Source organism: Syzygium oleosum, unplaced genomic scaffold, assembly GCF_021117445.2.
Source record: "Syzygium oleosum isolate NSW1041296 unplaced genomic scaffold, Sole_v2.1 Sole_v2.14, whole genome shotgun sequence".
NCBI lineage: Eukaryota > Viridiplantae > Streptophyta > Magnoliopsida > Myrtales > Myrtaceae > Syzygium > Syzygium oleosum.
The window spans coordinates 1,178,047-1,188,602 of record NW_026607498.1 but is presented as its reverse complement, the minus strand read 5'-3'; the positions used below and the strand labels follow the sequence as shown (position 1 = coordinate 1,188,602).

General features: G+C 40.3%; 1 long non-coding RNA gene across 1 annotated transcript; it reads left to right on the top strand.

Annotated features, from left to right (window-relative positions):
- The first annotated feature begins 4,372 nt into the window (after positions 1–4,372).
- On the top strand, positions 4,373–8,860 carry LOC130139973 (uncharacterized). Its single transcript, XR_008817985.1, has 3 exons — positions 4,373–4,510; positions 4,594–4,692; positions 8,295–8,860. It is a non-coding gene; the product is annotated as an uncharacterized LOC130139973 (long non-coding RNA).
- Positions 8,861–10,556: the final 1,696 nt, after the last annotated feature.

Below are 10,556 nucleotides of genomic sequence, written 5' to 3'. Positions count from 1 at the left end.
TCTTCCTGTAAGTTCTTGTTATATGACAAATTTGGGGAACAATAAGACTTTATATCTTGATACCTTTGTGAGGAACCTGTATAAAGTTGAAATCCCTGACCCGAGCCATAAAAGTTATTATGTTGTTTAAACCCTTGCGCCTCTTGTTTTTGGTTCAAGCCAAATGACCTGTAATTCTGGTTTCTTCCTTGATATCCATAACCACGACCTCGATTGTCAAAGCCACGGCCTTTGCCATAGTTACGTCCCCCACGGTTGTTCCCTCTCTGGCCTACAAATGCAAAGTTAGGCTGACCAAGCTCCCTGTCAAATTCCACCTTTTGCTCTACCTCAGTGTTTCTTTGCCCATAATAGGCCAAATTAGGATTATACTGGTTTGAAGAATAATTTTGCAGCCTTGTTTCAAATCTCTCTAGCTGCGATATAACCTCATCGTAGTCTGGTTGAGGCTTCAAGCAGTACATAATTGTTCTAAAATTCTCATATTCCGATCCTAGTCCCTCCAAAACACCGAAGACCTTTGTTATCTCATCCACAGGCTTCCCAATTGCATTTAACTGATCGCAAATTAATTTGTATTCCCTAAGATAATCAGACAATTGCCTATCCCGTTTCTGGCAGGCTTGGAGTTTCCCTCTTAGTTCAAACTCCCTAGCCACTGACTTCTGTGTAAAGCGATTCAGTAAAGTTTGCCATACCTCATATGACGTCTCCAAGCCAATAATCAGACCCAAAATATTCTCGGAGACCGCTCCACTAATCCAGGATGACACTAGTTGGTCAGTCCTTACCCAATATGAGTAATCGGGATTCACAGCTTCAACCTCCTTCCCTTCGACTTCAACCCGTAGCTTTTGTGTGGGTGGTGGGACTTCACCACTGATGAAACCAAATAGCTCTTGACTCCGCAAGAACCTGTGAAACTGAGCTTGCCAAAGAAGAAAGTTGTCCTCAGCAAGCTTTATCGTAACAAAATTAGTAATGTTTACATGAATGTAAAAAGGATATTTCGGAGTTCTTGCTGCCATTGTTTTGTGACTATTTAGTGCTCTCAGAGAGTTGCTCTGATACCATGAGAAAAAAGATGGGTGAGTAGAAAAGAAATAAACGAAAGCAGATGAGGATGATCTCTTGCTACCATGGCCATTTCTCTCAAACCCAGGAGAAAAATTTCATCTGAGAGCTTGTTGTCTCTCTCGCTCATTTACAATTTATATCTCATTCTCAGATCTAAAACAACTAATACCTGAATGACAGCTCATTAACAAAAAACCAATATAATTAGAAAAGAAAAAATCCTTCGCTGGTTGTTTTTACTCTTCATCACAGTCCTCACCAAGGCACAAAGCAGCAAAATGGTTATCAAGAGCAATTCTGATTTTGACACGTATTGCTGGAGGCTTCGTTTACTTCAATTTCTTTTCCTTTCCTTCTGATTGAAAAGGTAGTACCAATCTCTTGTGAATCCTCTTTCCTCAATGGAGTTTTCACGGTAACATGAGATTTTAAATCTTTGCTTTCGGATGGAGATGTAATCTCAACAAATATGTTGAATGCCTCTTTCGATAATCAGGAAATTGGGAATCTACCAATTCTGAAAATTCTGGTATTGGGTAGTAGTAGAATTTCGGTAGTGCCTCAGCTTCCAGAAAGTCTGATCAATCTGTGTTTTAAAACCTCGATGGAGACTTTGCCAAACTTCTCGAACCTAATAAATTTGAGAAATTTGAGGTTGACTTTGGGGTTTAATCTTGAGGGTCCTTCTAAACATGAAGCAGCTCCAATTGCTTGTTGGATTGGAACATTACGCATGCTAGAGTTCTTGAAGTTGTCTTCTCCTTGTATCACCGCCCTATCTTCCAATCCCGTTCTCCTTTCTCAACTGAAGAAACTGGAGCTCCACTGTCCTAATTTGCAATGCCTACCTAAGCTTCCGACAAATTTGTCACACTTGGGCATCAAGTATTGTCGGAGAATGAAAACAACGAATGATCTTTCGAATTTGAAAGCGTTATCAGATTTGGTCATTGTTGGTTGTGATGAGCTAACAAAGATTCAAGGCCTTGAAGGTTTGGAGAACCTGAGAACATTAGAGCTCATGAAACTTCCATCATTGGTGAAGTTGCCTGATTTGACTAACTTGAAGAAGCTCAAGAAAATTCATATAAATGATTGTTGCAAGCTGTTTATGATTCAATGTGGTTCAGAATCATTGGAGATGCTTCACATTGTGAACTGTTTAAATTTGCAAAAGTTTCCAGATCCATCACGCTTGAGGAATGCCAAAATTTGGATTCCTGAAACCAAGGAATCAACATCAGATGTTTTTTCCGAGAATTGATCCATGTCAACACAACAATGTAAAAAGTTATTTAATGTCAGGTAGCCAAATCGAAGTGGGAAAGAACAAAAGATGGTGACACACATTGCGTGGGTTTTCCCTGCTTCCAACGCTAAAGAACCTGGAGCAGAGCCTGACCCTATAAATGGAGCAGGAAATCTGAGAGAACTTTAATAGATTGCAAGTACGATCTACTCTGGAAAATATTCAGTTCCTGTTGGTGACATTTCTGTGAAGTAGTTATTCTATTTCCACTGTGCTCCATGTGCTTCAAGCTTGCAAGTTGCCAGTGCTCAAAGCATATGTATTGCGCATTATGATAGGTTCTATGGGATAAGAAGCTGAGACAATTGTCAACAACGAGAGCTCAGAGATCATTCGCATGCTTAATTCTGAGTTCGATGGTTTAGCAGAGAATGCCAATCTTGACCTTTATCCTCCTCACTTGCAAGCCCAGATACACAAAGCTAACGTACTATCTTCACTACTGAATTGTCACTAATGTTATATGTGAAGAATAGCATTTATATATATATTTTTATTATCCTCATTACAGAGGTAGAACATCCCTCTTGTTTGACGTTGACAACATATAGACTAGCAAATGACATGGTGCACATACTTCCCCTACTCTTCTGATAACATCCATAGGATTGTCAAATATGTTCTATGACAGTGATAATGTGGAAATGAATGAGGTGAAAAACAACTTGCTGAAGGCAATTCTCAGACGGATACTTGAAAATGTTATAAATGGTAGTAAACGATGCATCAGACTAAGGTTTCAACCTCTCTGCCCTAATTGATGAATGGAGTCACAGATGGTCTGTTCAATTTTTCTGGAACCCAAACAAGGGTACCCCCTTTTCCCCATGGTGTTCACTCTAGCTATGGACGCATCAAGCAAAATGACATGCCAATCCAGATAGGCTGCAAAGATTGGTTTTCGGAACGGATTTGTGTATCTAACTATTCCATGTTACAATGATCATATCAACTTTTGCTGATAACAAAATAATCATATGCACCTGAGACATTGTGGATGTGTTGTATAGATAAGTTTTTCTTGATCCCATTCCATTTTTGCAGGCTGCAGAGAAGTTATACAAAGCACTGGACAAAGCTTTACTTTTCTAAAAAAAGAAAAACGTTCTAATTGATTCAATTCCTTGTTGCTGTCACACAAACTGGGCATTTAAAGAAACAAAAAAGAGCACACATTGTCATGATTTACCTGAGACATTGTTGCTTTAAATCTTGATTTACTTTGAGAGGGATTAGTTGATTTCATTTTGCTCGATTCTCGTTTATAGCTGGGGGTACATAAGCAATGCAAGAAAGAGGAATTATCAGAGCAAAAGTAAAGAGACAAGAGAAGCACGGCCTTAAAACTTAAGTACACGAGAGAGAAACATAGGAGAAGACAGAACAACATTTGATTCGGTGCACACATTCTTCCGTACGCCACTTGCAGCTTTTATGTTCGTCACGTATCAACATCCACAGCTACCTGATAACTTCGACAGTGTTTTTTAGTGTTTTGATTGGATGCTTTGAAGAGAAAGAAAGAGTTTTTGCTATTCAGAAGGGACAAGAAAAGAAGAGAACATAATAGATCATCGACTTATCGCCTCTTATTGGCACGCGTTTGCATGATTCAATGCCTTCCACTTCTTTCACAGCTTCAACAATGCTTTCAAATCTTCTCTGATGTTTCATGAGCTTATTCAAGCTATATTCAAGCTGCTGAATGTGTATGCTTTTGCGTCATTGAGTCTAACAAAGTCTGGTATTGCTAGAGAGGCAATTGGCGCAGCGACATCTCTTCTTTAGAAGGGGATACATTAGTCAGGGAATTTAATTCTTGAATTTTAGGTAAAAAGTAAAGTCAGGCTGGTATTGCTATGGCTCCAGCAGATGATCCCACACTGAGCGACCCATCCACATTTATCTTCAGCGAGCCCTTCTTCGGTGGAGACCAAACCGACGGTGTGTTTCCTCGTTGAAGTTCATTTGGGTTTTTCAGTTCGCTCCATCTCCTAACGCTACTCTGAATTGCTATGGCTTCCTCAACCACCGCGATTGGATCTGGCTTTCTCCATCGTAAAACAAAGTGTTTCCAAGCTTTCCACATATTCCACAGCACACCGGCGACTAGCTCAACCGAGGGTGAGTTTGTTGGGGGGTTTTTTGAACTTCAAGAGCCACTCTTCAATTCTTTGCAAACCTTGACTCGAAATTCGTATGTTTAGTGCCGGGTGAGCCCAAACTGCCTTCGTCCAGCGACACAGCAAAAAATAAGTGCTCAATTGTCCCTGGGTGTTGATGGCACAAAGGGCACTTCGAGTCGGGTATTATTTTCCTCTTGCGCAAGTTTTCAGATGTAGGAAGTGCATACTGACAAATACACCATTAACAAATTCGAATCTTTGGGGGGGGGGGGGGGAGGGGTTTGTAGGCTCCAAATCATAGACCATAGAGTTCTCGGTGTCTGATGCGAAGACGAAGGCTGACTTTGTGGGTGCTGATTTTCCGCGCTGTGATGTTGTTGTAGGCACTTTTAACTGTATAATCCCCTGACTTGTTACAAGTCCACACTAGCTTATCCTTTTCCGCATGTATGCTTAAAGGAATTGCTAGGATTTCATGTACAATCTGTTCATCAAAAAGTCCCTGTATCTTTTGTTCATTCCATTCCTTTTCCTCAATTCTTATCAACTCTGCTACTGTTTGTGGTTCCCCTAGGTTATCAGGTCCTCCAATAATGCCCTGTTTTAGCCAACGATCTCCCCGGATTTTTATTTCTTTCCCATCATCCACTGCCCACCTCACTTCCTTTGCTATAGCATCTCTCCGTATCAATAGACTTTGCCATCCCCAAGATGGGCGATACCCTTTTCCAGTATGCCAGAAATTTCCCTATGGAAAATAAAGCCCTTTGAATGTTTGGCTCCACAGTGAGGAAGGGTTTTGTGCAATTCTCTAGGCGTGCTTACCTAGCATCGCCTTGTTGAAATTGATTAAATCCCTGAAACCTAATCCTCCATCGTCTTTCCTTTTCTTCAAGACATCCCATTTTTTCCAGTGAATTCGAGCTTTTGATTCTCTATTCTTCCACCAGAAGGAAGCAATTCTTTGCTCGATTGAACAACAAATAGAAACTGGCATTTTGAAAATGGACATAGCATGTTGGGGTAGAGCTTGCACCACTGCCTTAATTAGAACCTCTTTGCCTGCTCTGGACATGAGTTTTTCTTTCCATCCCTCCAGTTTCGTGTTTACCCGTGCCATAATCCATGCAAACATTTGCTTTTTCGTCTGACCCCAATCAGATGGAATTCCCAAATACTTCTCTCTTTTCTCAATTTCTGGGACCCTCAACTCCTGTGCCAAATTTCTTCTTAGACTCTCGGGACAACCATTACCAAAGAAAGCTCCAGATTTATTTAGGTTAATGGCTTGTCCCGTGGCAAAGCAATATTGATTCAAGATTTCACTTAGTGTCTGACATTCTGTGATTCTTGCTTCGAAGAAAATATGGAGTCATCGGCATATAACAAATGGGTTAATGTGGGACAATCCTTGCTGAGTTAGATTCCTTTAAATCTACCCTCCTCCACTGCGTTCTTCATGAGACGAGAGCACATTTGCTACAATTATAGATAGGTATGGGGACAATGGGTCACCCTATCGTATTCCTTGTGTGGGTTGAAAATAAGGCAGAGGTTCCCCATTAAACTTAACGCTGAACGAAACTGTTGTAACACACTGCATTACCCAGGAAACCCACTTAACATTAAAGCCCATTCTCAACAAGCAAGCTTCTAGAAAATCCCATTCCACTCTATCGTAGGCTTTTTTCATATCAAGTTTAAGCACCGCCTGAAACTTCTTTTTCCTCTTTCTAACTCTGAGCTGATGCAAGACTTCTTGTACAATCATGATATTATCCTGGATTTGCCTCCCCTTCACAAAGGCACTTTGCTCCATTTCAATTATTTCTGGTAACCAAGATTTAAGACGATTTGCCATGACCTTGGAAATAATCTTATAAACAACATTGCACAAGCTGATAGGGCGAAATTGGTCAAACGTCTCCGGATTTGGGACTTTTGGGATCAATGAAATATGAGTTCTATTCACTATGGGATCAAATGTACCTATGTCAGAGAAGAACTGCACCGCGCTGAGCACATCTTCCTTTATATCTTCCCAATGTTGTTGGTAGAAGTGACTATTCATTCCGTCTGGGCCAGGGTTAGTAGCCCCCATGCCAAAAACAGCTTCTTTTACTTCTTCCATTGTTGCTGGTGAAGCCAAGAAAGAATTCATTTCATTCGAAACTAGGCATGGGCATTGATCCACAACTGGTTGGAAATTTCTGGCACCTTCGAAACTATAAAGGGATTTAAAGAAATCCATGGTCTGCTGTTTCAGCCTTATGGGATCTCGACTCCCACTCCCCATTTGGCATTTTCAGCATTGTAATTCTGTTGCATTGTCTTCTTTGAATCGTGGTAGCATGGAAAAACTTGGTATTCTTATCACCCCATTTCAGCCAATTGATGCAATATCTCATTCCCCAAAACATTTCCTCCTGTTGCCATAATTTTTCTATTTGCCCTATCATGCTTTCCACCCTTTCTTTGTCCAAGCCAATTTGGCTACAATTAGTAATCTCTTGAAGTTCCAGCTTCAGCAACTTAATTTGCCAGAATGCATTCGAAAATTTTGTCCCACTCCACTTAGCCAACTCCCCTGAAACTTTCTTTAGTTTACTCAATAAATCAGCATGTACCAGTTCAGGGGATTTCCACACTGTCCTTACTATGCTACTGCACTCTTCGTCCTCGAGCCAAAATACTTCAAACTTAAAGACTTTTCTCCTTCTCGTAATCTTGGGATGTAAAGAAATCAAGATGGGGCTATGACCCGATCCAATAGCCGGCAAGGCATAAGCTTCAGCACTAGGAAATAAAACTCTCCACTCCACATTGCATAGGGCTCTATCCAATCTTTTTTTAACATATGCATCTCCCTCTCTATTATTCGCCCAAGTGTATGCACACCCTTTACATTCTAAGTCCATTAGCGAGCTATCATTCAGGAAATCCTGAAATGCTACCAATTGATAATGCTCTGCCATCCTCTTCCCAACTTTTTCCCAATGATATAAGATTTCATTGAAGTCCCCGAGACAAATCCATGGAAGGGGATGCTGGAATTAAGGCCTTTCAACTCCTCCCATAACGCGAGTCTCTCTTGAAACACATTTGGTGCATGTACGAACGTGAGCCTCATGGTTCTGTTGCTTGCGCTTTCCTCACAAGTCAAGTTAATAAACCTTTCGGTTGCATATTCCACATTCAAAGACACCAGATCAGTCCATAGTACCGCTAGTCCTCCAGCAATCCCTATAGGATTCACCACAAAACAGTGCTGCAAGTTTAGATTCCTTTTGATGCGATTTACCACATAATCTTTATTCTTCGTCTCCATAAGAAAGAGAATATTGGGCCTTTGTTGAGCCATTAGGGCTCTCAACGCTTGACCTGTCAAAGGTGTGCCCAACCCTTGACAGTTCCAGCTCATAATCTTCATATATACTCCGATGGCTTATTAGGGCTAGCCACCAAAGCCCATTCCATCACACCTTCCATTTTGTTGCCACTACTATAGATGTGCCCTCCTCAGTGAGTTGGTAAACCTCGGTATCTCTCAAACCAAACTCAGTCGCCGACCATCTCTCCCGTAAAAGCTTACTTCAATTAGTGGGACCAGTGCTAAAAGACAGAATGTAAATAGCAAATGCTGGAACATGGGTTCGGCAAAGAGTGGTAGATGTATCGCTGCATTTAAGGTAATAATGGGTTGAAGGGGAAAGCGATTAGGGGCTAATGGGTTAAGGATAGCTTGAAGGTATTGAAACTAACTAGTACCATTTGAAATGTAGGAACTGCGACTTTAGTCACGGAGAGGCACAACAAAGAAGAATCTCAGCTTCTCTCTCTATCCAGCATTTTGTTGAACACTTGTTTAGCACCTGGGAGGAGCTTCCGATTGGCATAGGATTGAAGGTTCAAGCAAAGCGGTGGTGTACTAGATTAGGCAAGCAGCGGCTGAGAAGGCTCAATTTCAAGACGCATCTACCGGAGACAACGATTCGAAAACAGCAGTGGAGAAGGAACCGTAATCATGGCAATGCAGTGGCGCGATTTAAATGGCGTGGTGTAGGGTGGAAGTGGAAGCAGAGAGTCGTAGGGGGTGGAGACAATGGAGAATTGGAGACAAAATAAATGTAAAAATTCTTTATTATACTCTGTTCAACTTGGACAATTATTCTTTCGTTACATACTAGTGGGAAATTTGTGGAGTACATGAAGCTCGGTAACAAAATTTTCTTTAGGATTTTGCAAAATATTTGTACTTAATTGTCATGTTTAATCCCAATAAACTATTGTGAGTAAAATTGAATTTTTTTTTTTACTTTGTTTGAATTCAAGATGAACGGTTTTCTTAAGAATTTCTTCCTAAAGTTTGCTATCCGGGCTTATTAAGAAAACAACTCTGCATGCTTGTGATCAAAGATTTGAGTACTTATTAATAATTAACTGACGGTTCACACTTCCTCTGAGCAATACCCAATAATAATTAGATTTCTCCTTTTGCATTCTTGTCTTGTAAACCTTTCCCACCATCTAATATTAAAATATAAGCGGTGAACATTAAAGAACCTGATGCTAAAGGTTATGGCTCAACGGCATCTTAAGAAAGAAAACAAAGAAATCAACCATTATTGGCGGAACCGGAATCAAACTATAGTGTCTCCCTTTATTTATTTATTTTGGCTTATGGTCTGTACCCATGTTGATAAAGCGTCTTTGACTCTTTGTGTTGAGGGAGTGTGAACATGCGGACAACTTGCTGGGACAACAAATGAACAAAAAGTTAATCTTTCAAAGGAATTTCAAAAGGGTTGTTGACCCCTTTTTGTTCCCCGACAAGCAAGCTTTCTCCATTTGATGTGCGACGAGGATAAGTGCAGGCAGCACTCAAGAATTGCGAGGACAAGTGCAGGCGGCACTCAAGAACCATTTCTTCACTCAAGACCCATTTCTTCATCGCTTCTTATCTTGTTGCCTCCATCTTATTCAGGCTCGCCCCTGACACATTCTGTCCTTCAGTATCACCACTACTTCCGGTAATTCCGCTCTAAGTTATTTTCGCCGTGAATGCATCAGTTTATTCTTTTATAAGTGTAAGATAAAAGATTTACTGTAATCGGTGATTGATTCTCGCTATCTGTCATGTAGCTTGACACGTTAAATCTTGATTTACTATGAGTGGAATTAGTTGATTTCATTTTACTCGATTCTTGTTTTTAGCTGGGGGGGTACATAAGCAATTCAAGAAAAAGGAATTATCAGAGCAAAAGAAAAGAGACGGGAGGACCACGGCCTTAAAACTTAAGTACACGAGAGAGAAACATAGGAGAGGACAGAACAACATTTAGATTTTGATGCACACATTCTTCTGTACGCCACTTACAGCTTTTATATTCATCACATATCAACATCCACAACTACTTGATTTATATGGCAGTGTTTTTTTTGTTAGTGGATTGGATGCTTTGAAGAGAAAGGAAGAGTTTTTGCTAATCACCAGGGACAAGGATACTTGTTTTGCATGCTTTGGATCGACTTTTCCCCCTCTAATTGCACGCTTTCGCAAGCTTCAATGCCTTCAATTTTTTTCGCAGCTTCAACAACGCTTTTATTTCAAATCTTCTCTAATACTTCATGAGCTTATTCGAGCTACGTACAAGCTAAATCTGTATGCTTTTTGCGTCATGAGTCTGTCAAAGTCTACTATTAGAAGGGGATATATAAGTCAGGGATTTAAATCTTGAAGTTTAGTTACTGCCGTAAGAATAAGGTGTTTTTTGTAGGGGACACAGACGGTCCAATCTCTTAGTTTGCCCAAAAAGAAAAAAAAAAAAGAGAGGAAAGTCCGGCAAACCACTAATGATTGGTGTAGCTGGCTACTGTTAGAAATTAAGTGATACTTGAATTCACCCGTCAATGCAACTGATATGTGTTGACACATAAATTTTGACTATTCATTTATGATTTCATTGCACATAAAATTTAGAGTTAATTTTTAACATCTAAACAAAAATATTTTGATTAAATTACATGGCACATAGATGTTAGGT